Source organism: Hordeum vulgare, chromosome 2H, assembly GCF_904849725.1.
Source record: "Hordeum vulgare subsp. vulgare chromosome 2H, MorexV3_pseudomolecules_assembly, whole genome shotgun sequence".
Lineage (NCBI taxonomy): Eukaryota > Viridiplantae > Streptophyta > Magnoliopsida > Poales > Poaceae > Hordeum > Hordeum vulgare.
The window spans coordinates 547,746,566-547,764,855 of NC_058519.1; the positions used below are offsets into that span (position 1 = coordinate 547,746,566).

The following is an 18,290-nucleotide window of genomic DNA, read 5'->3' on the forward strand; positions in this document are numbered from 1 at the left end:
ATAAGCCGGTCGCCCAAACAACGCATGATAAGGGCTCTTGAGCTTGACCACCTCAAACATAAGCGACTCACTCCTGTAATTAGATGATGTTCCAAACGCAACTGTGAGCCTAACTCGGCCTATGGGGTACGCCGATTTACCTGGGACAATTCCGTGGAATACCGTGGTTGAAGGTATTAAATCTTTCTCCAGCAGGTTCATCCTTCGAAAAGTGTCGAAGTATAATATGTTGATGCTGCTACCACCATCCATCAGTACCTTCAATAAGGTATATCCCCCGACTTGAGGAGCCACGACCAACGCTAAGTCGCCGGGGTTGTCGACTCTGGGCGGGTGATCCTCCCTACTCCATGATATAATCTGCTCGGACCAGTGGAGATACCTAGGGAGTGCCGGCTCAGATACACTGTATGCAAGGTGATTTACTTTTTATCATGCTTGCAGGCATTGGTGGTGAAGACATGGTATTGCCCATTGCTTAGTTGTTTGGGATTGTTGCGGAAACCACCATTATCATCATGCCCCTGCGGAGCCCCCTGTGGGGGCGGTTGTTGAAAAACTCTGGGCGGGTTATACCGCCGTTGGTTATGCACTGGATACTGGCCACTTCTTGGCTGCGAGTTGCCCTGAGCCCCCGGTTTGGGGAAGCCACCGAACGGGTTCTGGCGTTGATTAGGTGCACCGAACTGTTCCTACCACTGGTCCGGGTCACCGCTTTGCCCTTTTTGATCGCCTCTGCTCGAAACTCCCGCATCACGTAGCAGTCCTCTGAGGAATGAGTCGCCGGTCCGTCTGCCATGGCGTGGTGAGGGCAGGGGCCTTTGAGTATCTCATTATAATTGTGTGGCTTCTTGCCACTGTAACCCCTCTTCTTCTAGCGCTGGTTGCCGTTGTTGGCATTGGTGTTGGCGACTAAGTCCGAAGACTCCTCCTGCTGCCTTTGCTTGCCATTCCCTCAGTGGTTATGGCGGGCGCGTCCCTGAAACCGGGTATGATTTTTGGATGACTCGCCTTTCCTCGGGGAGTTGGCCTTGCCACCATCCTCTCCTGGATCTTTGGTGTCGTCCGCCTCGGCGTACCTAGTGAGGGTGTCCATTAATTCCCCCATATCTTGGACTTTTCGCTTGAGTCACCCAACTTCTGCACCAAGGGCTCATAGTGGCAGTTTTGCTCCAAGATCAGCACAGCCTGAGCCGCCGTGATACCATCTGATGAGTGAATGATTTCTGCGACCCGCTATGTCCAGTGATGGGCCGACTCATCCGGGCGCTGAACGCAGTGCTGTAAATCGACTATTGTCATTGGGCGCTTGCAAGACCCCCGGAAGTTTTTGATGAAACTCTCTTTCAATTCAGCCCAAGTCTAGATGGAGTTGGGGGCAATCTTTTTAACCAAGTACGTGCCCTTCCCTCGAGCATCATCGTGAAGTACCTGACGCAGACTGCTTCACTTACATCGAGCATGTCCATGGCGGTTTCGTAACTCTCAACCCATGACGTCGGCTCAAGGTCCGGGGTGTAGTTAGGCACCTTTCTTGGTCCTTTAAAATCCTTCGGCATTCGCTCATTGCAAAGGGCGGGAGCCAAGCATGGCACCCCCACCTGTCTGCCGCCTCCAAGAAGCGGTGCTGGGCCGATTTGGATGTCCGGGTGATCCCGACCCGGCGGGTCCCGATGATCAGGCGAGTTGACCTGGGGAAAGGGTCGCGGTCCGCTGGTTATGGCGGGCTGGTCCTCTGGCCGACTCCTGGTGCGGCTCGCCTGGGGGGTGGAGTGCAGCCGATCGAAGCTGTGCGAGAACTGGGCGTTTTGAACCACCACCGTCTTCAACATCTCAATAGCATTCCTCGCTTCTATCTCAGTCGGGGTGTTGCCATGAATCAGAAGGGACTCTAAATGGAGAGTCGCGGCGAGGACGTTGTCCACCGGGTTGGAAAAGTGACCTCGAGGTGTGTGGAATCAAGGGACGTGATCAACAGCTAGCTGAAGCGGCGGGTTTGGTGGCTGGCCCGACCCTCCTCCCGGAGCGTCTCCTGCCCCGGGAGTTCGTGGAGTGTCGAATAGGCGGGTCGGGTTGAGATCAGGGGGCAAACGCCCCTGGTGCCTCCGCTGATGGACTGCGTCAGATGCGCGTTGATGCCTCTCGAGCCGCCAGTTTTCGGTGTTCAAGCGAGCTGCCTTAGCGGTAATTTGAGCCTGCCGGGTCTCGATCCTGGCAGCTTCTACTTCAGCGTCTCGTTGAGCCTTTGCCACCCCATCTCTTAGCTTCGTTAATTCGGCGTTTATCGTGTCCTGGTTTTCTGATGTTATAGGGGTTGCCATGAGCCTTGTTATCTCCGCTGCCAACTCCACCAAGATCGCAGCTGGGCTTCTGGATGTTTCGCCAGTCCCGTCGTTGCCTTCCGGATTTGGCGGGGGCTGAGTCGCCCCTGCCATGTAAACGGCCATCTGGCGGCGGGTACGGTCGAGAACCTCCGGGTCCATTGCTAGTGACAAACCTTCGAGGCAGCCCCCATGGAGAGACTGAATTGAATCTGAGTCGCCCATGGATGACTCGTCATCAGTGTTGACCGGCGTAGTCTCCTGAGTTGCCGATCGTTCTGGTTCCTCAGATCCCTGTGTGAAACCAACAAAGACCGGGCGAGTTAGGTCTGGTATTGTGACAGAGCGAACGTACCTGGCCGGCTCGACAATGTCGGTGAAGATGTCCGGCTCAGGCATAGGCGATCCGATCATGCCGACAAAAACGTTGATCTTGCCGAAGAGGATTCTGTAGCCGGATTCGATTGAATCGGCCTCGGGCCCCCACAGCAAGTTATCAATGTAGTACTTCCCGCGGCGGCTCCGAGTTATGAAACCTGCCGCGTAGCTCCCAAACCCTAGTAGGGCTCCCTTTGAGAACTCAACTCCACCGTGCATAGGCCCCACGGTGGGCGCCAACTGTCGTGGTTTTGTCACGGCAGATGTCCTCGTGAAAGGACTTAGTGTTGGAGCCATCGCACCTTGGTGGCGACTCAAAGGGGTTCTACAAGAGCGAGACAAAGATTTACCCAGGTTCGGCCCCTCGTGAGGAGGTAAAAGCCTACGTCCTGCTTGGTGTTGTATTGATAGTGTTTCGATTACAAGGAGGGCGTAACTCGCCTGACCTAGCTCTCGATGATTTCTAACCTGCCCTCTCCTTCCCTGGGACTCGGATTTATATATAGGTCGAGCCCTTAGGGTTTACAAGAGTCCTTGCCTTTACACAAATCGTGATTCTTTCTATCTCTAAGTCGCCATCTTTCCAAGACTTGGAGATCTTACCAATGATGGATTCTTCCCAAAGATCTTTGAACCGCCATCTGGATCCTGGCCTCTCCGGGCCCAAGCCTGAATCACTTTGAGGATGAGTCGCCAGCTTGGTGACCCGGCCCAACTAGGGCGGGTTACCCAACAGTAACCTCGTACACTATTCCCATATAACCCTAGCGTCATCGAACCTTAAGTGTGTAGACCCTACGGGTTCGGGAAGCATGCAGACATGACCGAGACACTCTCCGATCAATAACCAACAACGGGATGTGGATATCCATGTTGGTTCCCACATGTTCCATGATGATCTCATCGGATGAACCACGATGTCAAGGATTCACTTAATCACGTGTGCAGTTCCCTTTGTCTATCGGTATGATACTTGCCCGAGATTCGATCGTCGGTATGTCCATACCTTGTTCAATCTCGTTACCGGCAAGTCTATTTACTCATTCCATAGCACATCATCCCGTGGCTAACTCCTTAGTCACATTGAGCTCATTATGATGATGTTCTACCGAGTGAGCCTAGAGATACCTCTCCGTCACACAGAGTGACAAATCCCGGTCTCGATTCGTACCAACCCAACAAACACTTTCGTAGATACCCGTAGTGCACCTTTATAGTCACCCAGTTACGTTGTGACGTTTGATACACCCAAAGCACTCCTACGGTATCCGGTAGTTGTACAATCTCACGGTCCAAGGAAAAGATACTTGACATTAAAAAAGCTTTAGCATACGAGCAATACGATCTAGTGCTATGCTTAGGATTGGGTCTTGTCCATCACATCATGCTCCCAATGATGTGATCCCGTTATCAATGACATCCAATGTCCATGATCAGGAAACCATGATCATCCATTGATCAACGAGCTAGCCGACTAGAGGCTCACTAGGGACACATTGTGATGTATGTATTCACACATGTATTATGGTTTCCGATTAATACACTTATAGCACGAATAATAGAAAATTATCATGAACTGGAAATATCATAATAACCATTTTATTATTGCCTCTAGGGCACATTTCCAACAAGTTTTTGGATGCACTGATCCTCAAGGTGAGAATGTGCAATGCGCGGTACCGAAGAGGCTAGCAAATATGTGAAGGTGAGGGTGCGTATATCCATGGATTCACATCAGTCATAAAGAGCTCACATACTTATTGCAAGATTTTATTATCTCTCTCAAAGCAAAGCACTACGCTCATGCCTATAGGGAGGAGGTTCGTAGGAGTTAACCATCGCGTGCCCATGACTTAAGCAACACTACGTTTTCAACAAGGAATAAGTATCCTCACACTTCATCACCATGCCATAAAGTTATTTGGATGAACATCAAGTTAACAACCTCTAATTCACGATAGTTATATTAACCAATGATCATGCACTCATGCTTTTTTACATTACCACATTAATATCATTAACCATGATTTCTCTTTTATGTGCTACATGTGGTTTTGATTATGCACTCATTGAATACCTATTATGTTTGGAATAGTATTATAACCATGCAAATTACCGTCACTATTTATTAACTCTCAAACAAATATAAGTGAAGACCAAGAGTGCAATTATTTCTTTAGAATCTATATGCCATCATGCTCTAAAAGATATAAATGAACCATTAGAGCAACTGCTAAGCCCAAAAGATATAAGTGAAGCACATAGATTATTCTAATAAATCATGGTGATCTTGTGTATCTCTCAAGTGGGTATATTCAGAGAACAATGGTTGTGGAAAACTAAAAACAAAAGGAAACAAAAGAAAACAATGCTTCAAGCAAAGCTCATATCATGTGATGAATAAAAATATAGCTCCAAGTTACATACCGATGGATTGATACGGAAGAGAACAATATTACCTCGGGGTTCCTTGGGCATCCTCAAGCTTAGGCTCTTTCCACTCCTTATTCCTTCATCCATCGTGATAACACCCAAAACTTGAAAACTTCAACATACAAAACTCAATAGAAACTTCACGAGATTCGTTAGTATAATAAACATATCAAATATTTTAGGTAATGTTATAAATTGATTCATATTTTATTATTGCATAAGTTACTGTATACTAACTCCTCCATGACTTATACCTCCCGATAAAATCCACGGCATCATCAAAACAAGCAAACCATGCAAGAAAAAACAGAATCTCTCTAAAAGAGAACAATCTGTAATAATATAGTTAAGTACCATACTTATGTAACTACAAAAATTCTGAAAAATAGGAATACCCATGGAATTTGTATGAAAATACATTGTAAAAAAGTCATATTAAAAATATGTTCCGGTAAAGAAATTCTTCACTGGACGTAGAGTTTAAATTTTTGCACCGCATCAATTCTCCTATCATTCAAATCATACCAAAGGCTTTGCTTGGCACAAACACTAATTTAAAAATAAAAAGACAATAATTATAGAGGAAACAATCATGTTATCACACACAAACATAAAGTAAAAAACAAAAAAATTAAGATAACTATTAGGTTGCCTCCTAACTTGCGCTATTGTTTACGCCCCTAGCTAGGCATAATGCATATGATTAAAGTATTGTCATCTTTCACAAGTCGTCCCAGTTTATCATAGAGGACTTTCATTTCATTTTTCAAAACACTAAGAGCATCAAGCTTTTGATCCAAAGTGTCAAATCTTTTATTTTGCGTCACAAGATTCTCATTGATTTTAGTAGTCCCTAAAGTTGGTTTCCATAATAGCCTTAGTTTCCTTCATCAACCCAGTTTGACGATGGCTAACCAATACAATAGGTTCAATAGTTTCTATCTTGGGTTGACCAAATACAATTTTCATATTTTCATAAGTATGAAATGCATTATTCCCAAGAAAATATTTTTCAAACATGGGATCGAGAACACATCTATGAAATAGAGGTAAGCCAACGTAAAAACTCTTGAGAAATAATTTAATATGACACTTGGGATTAACTCTCATTTGTATCACTAGCAACCTTTCCCAAGCTTCCTTTAAAGATTCAATACCCAAGTACTTAAAATTCAAAACTTCACAACCTTCTCCCAAGTAGGGAGGAAAGGGTAGGTCCGGAGGAGAACTAGCCATGGTAGCAAGCAAACAAGTAAGCTAGTGACAAGCAAAGATAAATATTTTTTTATTTTTTATTTTTTATGAAGGAAGCTAAATATAACAACAAATAAAAATAAGATCAAGTGAATGATAATTTGTGCGAAGTTACTTGATATCAGGTTGGTGATACTCCCCGACAATGACGCCAGAAATCCTTCCTGATACTTGTGATGTGCTTTGAGTTTTCCGTGAAGAGGAACGGGTGATGCAACACTGTATAGATAAGTATTTCCCTCAATAGAGAACCAAGGTTTATCGAACCAACATGAGTAACAACCAGCCCATGTCTTCAACGACTGCACACAAAGATGCAAACACTGGCACCCAACGCGTGTGAGAGGGTTGTCAATCCCCTTGGACTCGTTATTTGCAAGCAAGTAAAGTGTGTAGATGAAAGTTGATAATTGCAAAGTAAATAAAGGCAACGAGGTAATTTTAGTGTTTGTAAACTTATAAGTGAATACACCAGAGGGTCGTAGTTTTCCTTAATGTCATCTCTCATGTAGTAGGCATACAGTGGGTAAACAAATTAGTGTTGGGCAATTGATAGAAAAGCGCATACTTATGTGATATCCATGTCATTGATCATGTATATATAGGCATCACGTCCATAAGCAAATAGGCTGACTCCTGCCCGCATCTATTATTATTACTCCACCCATCGACCGCTATCCAGCTTGCATATGGAGTATTAAGTAAAACAGAGTAATGCTTGGAGAACAATGACATGATGTAGACAAAGAGAACTCAATAAATATGAATTAACCCAATCATTTTATCCTTAGTGGCAAAAATATGAAGACGTGTCTTTGTCCCTTTATGTCACTGGGATATAGAACTCCACCAGATTGAACCGACTACAGTGCACCCCTCTCACTGAAGAAATATTAATCTAGCTGGCCAAGCTATTTCAATAGATCGGAGAAATTTATAGAGCTATAATAATCATGAAACTAAGAATCATAATAGAATTCAGATAATACTCAAATATTTATCATGAATAACCTGAACATAAACCCATAATTCATCGGATCCCTCTGAATCCCTTGGCAAATCCCTGCTTCCCTGTGCGAAGGGACTTTTTATTTACTTTCATGTTATTTTATTATTTTACTTTGAGTCATCACCTTCTCAAATAAGCACCTCACCTGAGAGCACTACTGTCATCCTCATGCTTTGTGTCTAGTTAATCGTTGTTTGCAACATGACTGGATCTCTTTTACCATGAATTACAGTGTCTAGTCGTTTCTTGAACTTTGGAGGTGCTCCGCATTTATGTTTTTGCAGTCTCAAAAAGGGCTAGCGAGATACCATTGTTGTCATATTATATCATGATTGTTTTGACAAAGTGTTGATGTTTGAGCTATCTTATTATTGCTTGCTAGTTGATTATGCCGCTGATATGAGCTAATATACTTTATAAAGGTTATTATCGATGTGATTAGTTATGATTTATGCTGAAAACCTAGGTGACCTCTAAGCATGTATATGTAAACAAGAACAAAAGAGTTCGTAAAAGTTTTTCTTTACCACTTTCAGTTTGTCAACTGAATTGCTTGAGGACAAGAAATGGGTTAAGCTTGGGAGAGTTGATACGTCTCCATCGTATCTACTTTTCCTAATGCTTTTGCTCTTGTTTTGGACTCTAATTTGCATGATCTAAATGAAACTAACCCGGGCTGACGTTGTTTTCAGTAGAACTACCATGGTGTTGTTTTTGTGCAGAAATAAGAGTTCTCGGAATGGAACTAAACTTTTTGGATATGCTTTCTGGAATATATAAAAAAATTGGAACCAAGATCCACCGAATGGGGTGCCACAGCAGCCCACTAGACATCAGGGTGCGCGAGGCCCCCCTAGGGCGACCAGATGTCTAGTGGGGCCCACGTGGCTCCGCTGACCCTAATTCCAACGCTATAAATTCCTATTTTTAAAGAAAAAAATCATAGAGGAAGTTTCATCGCGTTTCATGATACGAAGTCGCTGCCACCTTCTATTCTTCATCGGGAGGTGTTGGGGATATTACCTGTTAATAACCCGCCCTAGTTGGGCCGGGTCACCAAATCAGGCGATTCACCTGAGCTTGGTTTGGGCCTTGGGCTGGCAAGACCAAAGGTTGTATGGCGGTTTATAATTTCCGGAAGGTCTCCAAGCTTTAGAGGATGGCGACTTAGAGACCGCAGAGGTCACGATTTGTAGGAAGGAAAGTACCCTTGCAAACCCTAGGGGTTCGACCTGTATATAAAGGCGAGTCCCACGGAAGAAGAGGTAGGTCAGAAATCATCGAGTGCTAGGTTTGGCGAGTTACGCCCTCCTTGTAGTCGAAACTACATCAATACAACTTAAAGCAGGACCTAGGTCGTTACCTCCTCACGAGGGGCCGAACATGGGTAAATCGCCGTGTCTCTCCTGCTCAACCCCTTTGAGTCGCCACCAAGGTGCGATGGCTCCAGTACTAAGTCCTTTCACGAGGACATCTGCCATGACAAAACCACGATAGTTGGCGCCCACCGTGGGGCCTACGCACGGTGGAGTTGAGTTCTCAAAGGGAGCCCTACTAGGGTTTGGGAGTTACGCGATGGGGCTCATGACCCGGAGCCGCCGTAGGAAGATCTACATCGACAACCAGCAATGGGGGCCCGAAGCGGACTCGATCGAATCTGGTTATAGGGTCCCCTTCGGCAAGATCAACATCTTCATCGGCATGATCGGATCATCCGTGCCTGAGCCAGACATCACCACCGACATCGGCGAGCCGGCCAGGTACGTCCGCCCAGTGGTGATGCCGAATCTGACTCGCCCGGTTTTTGTTGGGTTCACGCAGGGATCAGAGGAGCCAGAACGTTCGGCGACCCAGGAAACTACGCCAGTCAACTCTGATGATGAATCATCCATGGGCGATTCAGATTCAATCCGGTCTCTACATGGGGATTGTCTTGGGGGTTTGTCGCTAGCCATGGACCCCGAAGTCCTTGACCGAACCCGCCGCCAGATCGCCATTTATATGGCACGGGCGACTCAGCCTTCGCAAAACCCTACGGGAGGCGATGGAACCGGCGAGACGTCTAGAAGCCCGGCCGCTGTCCTGGTGGAATTAGCGGTGGAGATCACAAGGTTGATGGCGACTCCCCTCACACCAGAAAACCAGGAAGGGATAAACGTGGAGCTGGCAAAACTCAGAGAGGTAGTGGCAAAGGCTCATCGGGATGCCGAGGTGGAGTCCGCCAGGATCGAGACTCGGCAGGCTCAAGTTGCGACCGAAAGGATGCGCTTAAATACTGACAACTGGCGGCTCGAAAGACACCAGCGTGCATCCGATGTCGTCCATCAACGGAGACACCAAGGTCGCCTGCCCCATGATCTCAACCCGACCCGCCTGTTCGACACTCCACGAACCCCCGAGGCGGGAGCCGCCCCAGGGGGAGGGCCGGGTCAACCGCCTAACCCGCCAGTTCAGACGGCTGAGGATCGCATCCCCCGATTCCGGACGCCTCAAGGCCACTTTTCCAACCCGGTGGACAACGTCCTTGCTGCAACTCACCATTTGGAGTCTCTCCCGATTCACGGCAACACCCCTGCCGAGATAGAGGCAAGGAACGCCATTGAGATGTTGAAGACGGCGGTGGTTCAAAACGCCCAATTCTCACATAGCCTAGATAGGCTGCATTCCACCCCCCAGACGAGTTACACCAGGAGTCGGCCAGAGGACCAGCCCGCCGTGAATAGCGGGCCGCGACACGTCCCTCAGGACAACCCGCCTGATCATCAGAATCCGCCGGGCCGGGATCTCCTGAACACCCAAGTCGCCCCGACCCTTCTCGTCGGGAGCGGTGGGCGAGTGGGGGTGCCATGCTTGGCCCCCGCCCTTCGTAACGAAAGGACGCCCAAAGATTTTAAGGGACCAAGAAAGGTGCCTAACTACACCCCGGACCTTGAGCCGGCATCGTGGGTCGAGAGTTATGAAATCGCCATGGACATGCTCGGCGTAAACGAGGCAGTTTGCGCCAGGTACTTCACGATGATGCTCGAGGGGTCAGCACGTACTTGGTTGAAAAACTTACCCCCCAACTCCATCCAGACCTTGGCCAAGTTGAAAGAGCGATTCATCAAGAACTTCCGAGGAACTTGCAAACGCCCGATGACGATCGTCGATCTGCAGCATTGTGTTCAGCGCCCTGATGAGTCGGCCCACCATTGGTCACGGCGGGTTGCGGAAATTATCCATTCGTCAGACGGTATTACGGCGGCTCAGGCTGTGTTGATCCTCGAGCAGAATTGCCACTATGAACCCTTGGTGCAAAAATTAGGGCGACTCAAGCGAAAGGTCCAAGACATGGCAGAACTGATGGACACCCTCACTAGGTACGCTGAAGCGGATGACACCAAAGATCCTGGCGAGGACGGTAAGGCCAATTCGCCCAAGAAGGGCGAGTCATCCAAAAATCATACCCGGTTCCAGGGACGTAATCGCCACAATCAAGGAGCCAATGGCAAGCGAAGACCGCAAGAGGAGCCCTCGGATTTAGTCGCCAACACCAATGCCAACACTGGCAACCAACGCCAGAAGAAAAACAAGGGCTTTAGCGAGAAAAGGCCGCGTAACTATGAAGAGCTACTCAAAGGCCCTTGCCCGCACCATGCCACGGCGGACAGTCCGGCGACTCACTCCTGGGAGAACTGCTTCGTGATGCGGGAGTTTTGGGCGGAGGCGATCAAGAAAAGCCAAGGCGATGACCCGGACCAATGCCAGGAGCAGTTCGCCGCACCCAACCAACGACAGAACCCCTTCGGCGGTTTTCCCAAACAGGGGCCTCAGGGAGGCCCGCAGCCAAGCAGCGGCCAATATCCGGTACATCATCAGCGGCGGTATAACCCGCCAGGAGCCTTTCAGCAGCCACCCCCACAGGGGGCTCCGCAGGGTCAGGATGACAACGGAGGTTTCCGCAGCAATCCCAAACAGTTAAGCAATGGGCAGTATCAAGTTTTCACCACCAACGCTTGCAGACGTGATAAGAAGGTGAGTCACCGGGCATACAGTGTGTCTGAGCCGGCCCTTCCCAGATACCTCCACTGGTCTGAACAGACCATCTCGTGGAGTAGGGAGGATCACCCGCCAAGAGTTGACAATCTGGGCGATTTAGCGTTGGTTGTGGCTCCCCAAGTTGGGGGCTACACCCTGTCCAAAGTGCTAATGGATGGTGGCAGCATCATTAATATCTTATACTTTGACACTTTCCAAAGGATGAACCTATTGGAAAAGGACCTGATGCCTTCAACCACGGTTTTCCACGGAATTGTCCCGGGCAAGTCGGCCTACCCCATAGGCCGAGTCAGACTCACACACTACAAGAAATATGCTCATACATGACGTTTTTTAAGATGTCGTTGATGAATTCATCATAAATCGATGACGATTTCATCCGAGGTCGTCGTAAACCATTTGAGGGGATCAAATATACATATAAATTACGACGATGTGAGTCAAAAACGTCGTAACCGCATAAGATGAGATCGTCATAACTTTTACGACGATTATAAAAATGTCGTAACATGTTCTAACTATGTTGACATGTCACTCGTGGGTCCATTCTATCCCACCTTATCCTAATTTGTGAAGCAACCTATTATTCTATCAGTCCAAAAATTCTTGAAAAATTCTCACAAATAATTTGGATCATATATTCCTCAAATATGTGAAAACTCTTCCTTCCATAGTTCAAAAATAATTCTGCAATATTCATTTTCCTATTCTGTTCAGAATAGCACTTTATGAAGAAAATGAAACCCCCCAAATCAACATTTTTTCATCCCAAGATACACACATGTGCATAATATTGGTCAATTTGACAAACTGTAAGAGGGTAATATATTGTATGTTTACCCTGAATAAGAGGATGAAAAGTAAAAGAGAAACAAAAAAGAAAAAAAGAAAATTGCACAAGCTTAAGTCTGATTGGTGCAATAAGTTGTGACATGGATCGCTAACATGGCAAACATCCGGCCATCCATCCATCCATACGTTCATCCATCCGTCCATCCATCCCACCACAGCAAACCCCTCTCCCTCAAGCACGAACCCCACCCAACCCACCACAGCCCTCCTTTGCCTTTGTCTTGCACGAACCCTAGCCGCCGCCTCCCTCTCTGTCCCGATCTAGATCGACAGATCCCTCTGCCTCTGCCTTCCTCCTTGCCACAAGAAGATCCCACCAAAACCAATCCACACATCAGAACTAGCGAGCACTACCGGACCACCGCGGCGAGTCGAATGGTGGGATCCTCCCCTGTGTACACATCCTGCAGGCGCAGGCACGCGCAGCCTTCCTCCACCCGGCCGACCAGGCCCAGCAGGGCGGCCAGTCCGGGCTGCTGCTCCCTGCCGTGGCGTGTAGGAGGGGCGGTGCGGGGGCATCGAGGGCGAGCGTGATGGCGGCGCAGACGGCGATGGAGGAGGCGGTGTACGAGGTGCTGCTTCAGCAGGTGCACTGCTCACTCGACTCCATCGGAGGCACTGCCATGCCACGCTTTGCCGCACAACCCGCCGCGTTTATATGACCGTAGCACCTGATCACTCCCCATCACACATCAACGCACGCACACACTCCTCCTCGCCACTCCCCCAACCGCCCGCCCCTCCGCCATCCCTCCTCCTCCCCGCTGGGAGCAAAGGTATCGTGCCGTCTGCCCCGACCGATGTTCTTCATGCTAATCGCTTAGGGTTTCTGCATGGGCGCCGATCCCGGCGGCCACTTTCCGTGCCGAGCCACGTGAGATTTGCGGAGGGGGTGGATTGGATTGTCGCCGAATTGGGGACGCATGGTTTGCTTTGCTAGATTCACGCATTGAATGATTCATGGCATTGTTCGTCCCTTGTTTACCTTCGTGTCAGGGGCAAATTGAGGCCTGCTGTGAGATTATTATCGGTCCTGAAGAACCAGTTCTGATTCCTGACGCGAGCTATGAGATTACGAGTTCTGTCGCCTCACTACCGTAGTACCTTCTTTTGCACGAGACGAATGCGTGGTCCTAGGGTTGGCTGCGTCGATGCAAAGATCGTTCCCCTTTTAAAATTGGATTCGGGGAATAAGTTGTTGCAGCCTGCAGTATTTTTTCTGGTAGGTATACTAACAAAATCACTCCGACGTAACGGTTCTAAATACACATCTGCACCTCTTATCATAGTAGCCTAGTAGCAAAATAGGGTTTCTCCCATAGGATGGATATCCTATTAGCAAGTGTAGGAATTCTGTGCTGTGTACCGTGTTAGCAGAATGATAGTGGAGGACCTGCAGGGGCGGCGTGACGCGGGAGGCCGAGACGGCCGGCGCCGCCGGTGGCGCGACGAGTAGTTGGAGCAGGAGAGCGACGCCGAGCTCGGATGGGGCCTCCTCGGCGACGCCTACGACCGCTGCGGCGAGGTCTGTGCCGAGTACGCCTAAGACGTTCTACCTCGGTGAGCGAGCCCCCTCACTCACTCACTCTACTCTGCAACTCTAATGTTGATAACACTGTACTAGTAGTAGTTAGGCCATCCGTCTCAGCACATTCTGTCCAAATTGCACAAGAGTTCAACGAATAAACGATCGTTCGTGATGTTCCATCATCACATAAAAAACCCGATGCTTGAGCAGCACCTCTTCTGCTCCAGAATCCTCATGAGAGGATGAGCCGGAACCTATCCAGAGTCTAACCAACAATTGTAGTACACGGATATAAAAACCATTAGGGATACTGATTATTTTCTTATTTAAAGTCTGTTCTGATGCTCAGGTTGAGCATGAACTGAAACATTCATCACCTGCACTACACTCTTGTAATCTTTCGTAAGTATCGTGTTGTTAGATCTTTGACGACTCACGGGTGATGATTGTTTAATGGCAGAGAATCCTTAGTGCTGGTAAGCTGACACAGAAAGTCCTCAAGCTATTTCTGGCAACCGACTGTGAAGAGATCATCTTGCTTGTTCAGCTCCTCAACATTAATCAACCACTTATACCGGTCCTTCCCACGAGTATGCCACTTATCTGTTTACACTCTACCTGTTCGGATGTTAATATTATACTCTTGTATCCTCTTATTTGACTCGGTATCCTCTTGTTTGTTTGTTTGTTTTCATGTAGATGTGCTAGATCTGCTGCTGCTTGGTTCGTCCCGCCCGCTTGTTCTTGGAGACGACTTTCTACTGACATCAGCAGATAAGCTCATACCTGGCCAATGTCTCGATCTTGGTTCTCTACATCAGTGTCTCTCCATCCTACAAGAGCACCTGGACATGGCTCTCAAAGGAGGCATTTCACGACATCCTTAGCTTCATGAAGCTTGCCGTGCCATCCGTGCTCATGGTTTTGTGAGTTTCAGTTTTTGCAGTTACGTTTTTTATCGCGTTCCATCTTGGACTGAATCTGATCCTACATCTACCCAGCTTAGAGTGGTGGTCATTTGTGCTACTGGTACTTCTCTCCGGACTTCTCGCAAATCCTAAGCTCGAGGCATCGGTGTTGTCCATTTGGTGAGTTGCAATTTTCATGGAGTATTTCACATTCTGTATGCCCTTTTCTGATGCGAAATGTGGAACTTCTTGCAGCTTAAACACAACTGCATTAACATTCATGATGCCCTTCGGGCTTGGGGCAGCCATAAGGTACGACCTAACAACTCAAGACTCGTAAACCTTTTGCCATGCTTCTAGTGCACTACAACTTTATCGTACAGTCACTGTGGCAATGAAACCGTGTATCTTGTCATTGTAGCATCCATGTTTCAAACGAGCTTGGTACTGGGCGACCTGAAGCTACCAGTCTGGCTACTCGTGTGACCATGGTTCTAGGTCTCGTGGCGGGTGTGTCGTTAGGACTTATTATGCTCTCGGGGCGCAATCTGTGGGGGTATGCGTACATCAACGAGAAGGAGGTGGTGAAATACATTGTGAGAATGATGCCACTTCTTTCCGTTTCGATCATTTTCGATGACCTGCAATGTGTTCTTTCAGGTAAATACAGACGACGCACCAAATAACGTAAATTCCAAGTCTGCACTTGCATACCATTTCCCGAATTTTAGCTTCAGTCTATCTTGTCACTCGTGACTGATATGTAGCATGTCGGTGAACTTTACTCTCAAGATACTGATTGCAACATGGGGTATGTACTTGATATTCCAGGTATTGTTAGGGGTTGTGGCTTGCATAGGATTGGTGCTTGTGTTTCAAAGAATTTTGTCTCACAAATGATCTCAGTGTTGTAATTCGTCAAGCAGTCCATGTATGTATGAAATGAAATCATGCATCTTATTTCACACTTGGCACAATTTATGTGTAGTTATAGTTATAGCCTACTCATTTTAAAAATTATCATGCATCCTTGGAATCGATACGCCACACTTCTTGCCCTGTTTCATGGATGGTTATACCCATTTGATACTTGAATATTGTTGTACTATTTCATTGTCGTTTTTAGCTGTAAGCTATGAACACCATTAATGACCATCAATTAAAGCATACTCAATCTTCTTATACTCATGTCGATGCATTTTCCTTTTTGAGCGAACCCATCGACACATGTTGACTCATTTAAGTAAACAGTGCATGTTGATAAACCAAGTCATGGAATGACTTACAGTGCCTTGTCACTAAATTGATAAGCAGTTTATTTTATGTTAAAATTTATTCTATTAGAACCTTTTTGTTTAATTTACTTATAAATCTAACAAATAATATTCACCTTTTTGAATATTTTGCTAGAATCTTGGAAGTATCCGTATCGGCATGGTTTGTTATAACACGAGAACTAATGCATGCATGTCACACATGTGCCTATAGCATGCATGTGAATAATTTAAGACCTGCTACTATATTTTACATTTTTTACATTGCATAATATATATTCCAAAATAAATAATTTACTTTATTTATATTTTCATTAGTTCTATTTTGTTTGTGTGCATTCGACTCCAACTCATGCACGCTAGGGTTTCACCTTCTCTTTTCGGACTTCTTCCGGTTTATCTGTCGTTGCTACGATACAACCATATATTGGTATTTAATATTGACCATCTAATTTATACGTGTCAACAAAAAGAGCTCATCATGTACGTTCTGTAGGTGCGCTTGACTCTTAATAAAATATTCATCAATGATGGAATGGTGTGCTTACGTAGTGGTGAGTAGTGAGAATGTTTGAATCCTAGACGGCAACTGTTTGCATTCCTCATTTTTATATACATCAGTTGGGTTTGTGTATTTTTGTTTTCCATAGACAAGTAGTACATGTCTCATCTACAGATGTACATACCTATTTTGAATCTGAATTTGCATCGGGTACGGACCAGTCTTAGCTTGTATATGCAAATAGTATATGTGTTCTTTTTCTAATATATGCACGTGCAATAGAACATATATGCGTCTTTGCTTAATCTTGACCATTGATATATCTTAGTCTTTAAGGTGTTAAATCATAACCGTCCATTTTCTATCATTTTAAGTATATAATAGACGGTAGATTTGTTGGTTATGCAAAGTTGCTGAATATCTGTATTCAGTTTGTTTTATTGCTGCATTAGAATTACAACATTCTGCTTGTCTTCTTTCGTTGTAGACATGTCATTGTTAGAACTTTGTCCGCACTTTCCATCAATTGTTCCAATAATTTTCTACTGAAAAATGCATATGCATTGTTTATTCTATTTCAACTTCATGTTATGGTATGGTCAGTTTCTCAATGCATTCATTATCTTTCAGACTGAGATGGAAAAGAAGATGACTGCTCCTGTACAAGAAGGCGAAGAGCGAAAGTCTTTTTTTTCAGTTGTTGCGAAAGTTCTGACTAAGCATCACCCATCAAGCAAAACAGATTTTGGTAGCAGTTTTTGTGCACTTGATAACAGATTTTGTGATAGCACTTGGTTTGATAGCAGATTTTGTGATAGCACTTAGTTTGATAGCAGATTTTGTACACTTGTTTCTGTAATTTTGTATCAGATTATGCTACAGGTTTGGTAGCAGATTTTGGTTGTGCTACAGGTTTTGGTTATATTACTAGATCTTGTAATGTGCTTCAAATTTTGTGGTGTGTGCTGTCATTTAGAGATGCTTCGTATTTATGTGTATGGGCTTCAAAGTTGTATGAGCTGTTATTTATAGATCCATTAATAGCATACAATAAAAAAGAAAAAGTTGGTGAATTCAAAATTAAAAAAGGCCAAAACTGAAACTGGACCAAATGTATTTGGGCACTAAAAGGCCAGGGTCCAAGTTATAATGATAAAAAGATTCAATTTTTTTTACTAAAGTGACTCTAAATAGGCTAAGGCCCAATAAGAAAAAATCCAAAAAAATAAAGCCAGCCCATGTGATCAATTGAAATGGGTTAGGCTGATTTCAACCATGACGTTTTGATTTCGTCGTAATTTTGCCACGTAGGACTGCCACGTAGGACTGGGTTTGATTGCCAACGACGATTTAGGATCGTCGTAAAGGTTATGACAATCCAGGAATCATCGTAAAAGTTACGACGATTTTGATCAAAACATCGTTGTTGTTCATTTCTGACGCTCCGTTTTTGACGCTTGGTTTTTCGTCGTGAGATCGTCGTAAATTAAAAACCGTGACGATGTAGCGACGAAAAAATAGCGTCGTGTATTAGCATATTCCTTGTAGTGACAGTAGCGTTTGGAACGGCGCAGAATTACAGGCCCGAGTCACTGATATTCGAGGTGGTCAAATTGAAAAGCCCCTACCATGCGTTATTTGGGCGGCCGGCTTACGCCCGCTTCATGGCTCGCCCATGCTATGTTTACCTTAAGCTCAAGACGCCCGGTCCCAAGGGACCCATCACGGTCGAAGGGGATAGAAGGATTGCAAAGGAATGTGAAGAAGGGGACGCGGCTTATGCGGAAGTCGCC

General features: G+C 46.1%; 1 pseudogene; it reads left to right on the top strand.

The window, feature by feature from the left end:
• LOC123428618 overlaps window positions 1-17,132 on the top strand; it is a 151,641-nt pseudogene extending 134,509 nt beyond the window's left edge.
• Window positions 17,133-18,290: the final 1,158 nt, after the last annotated feature.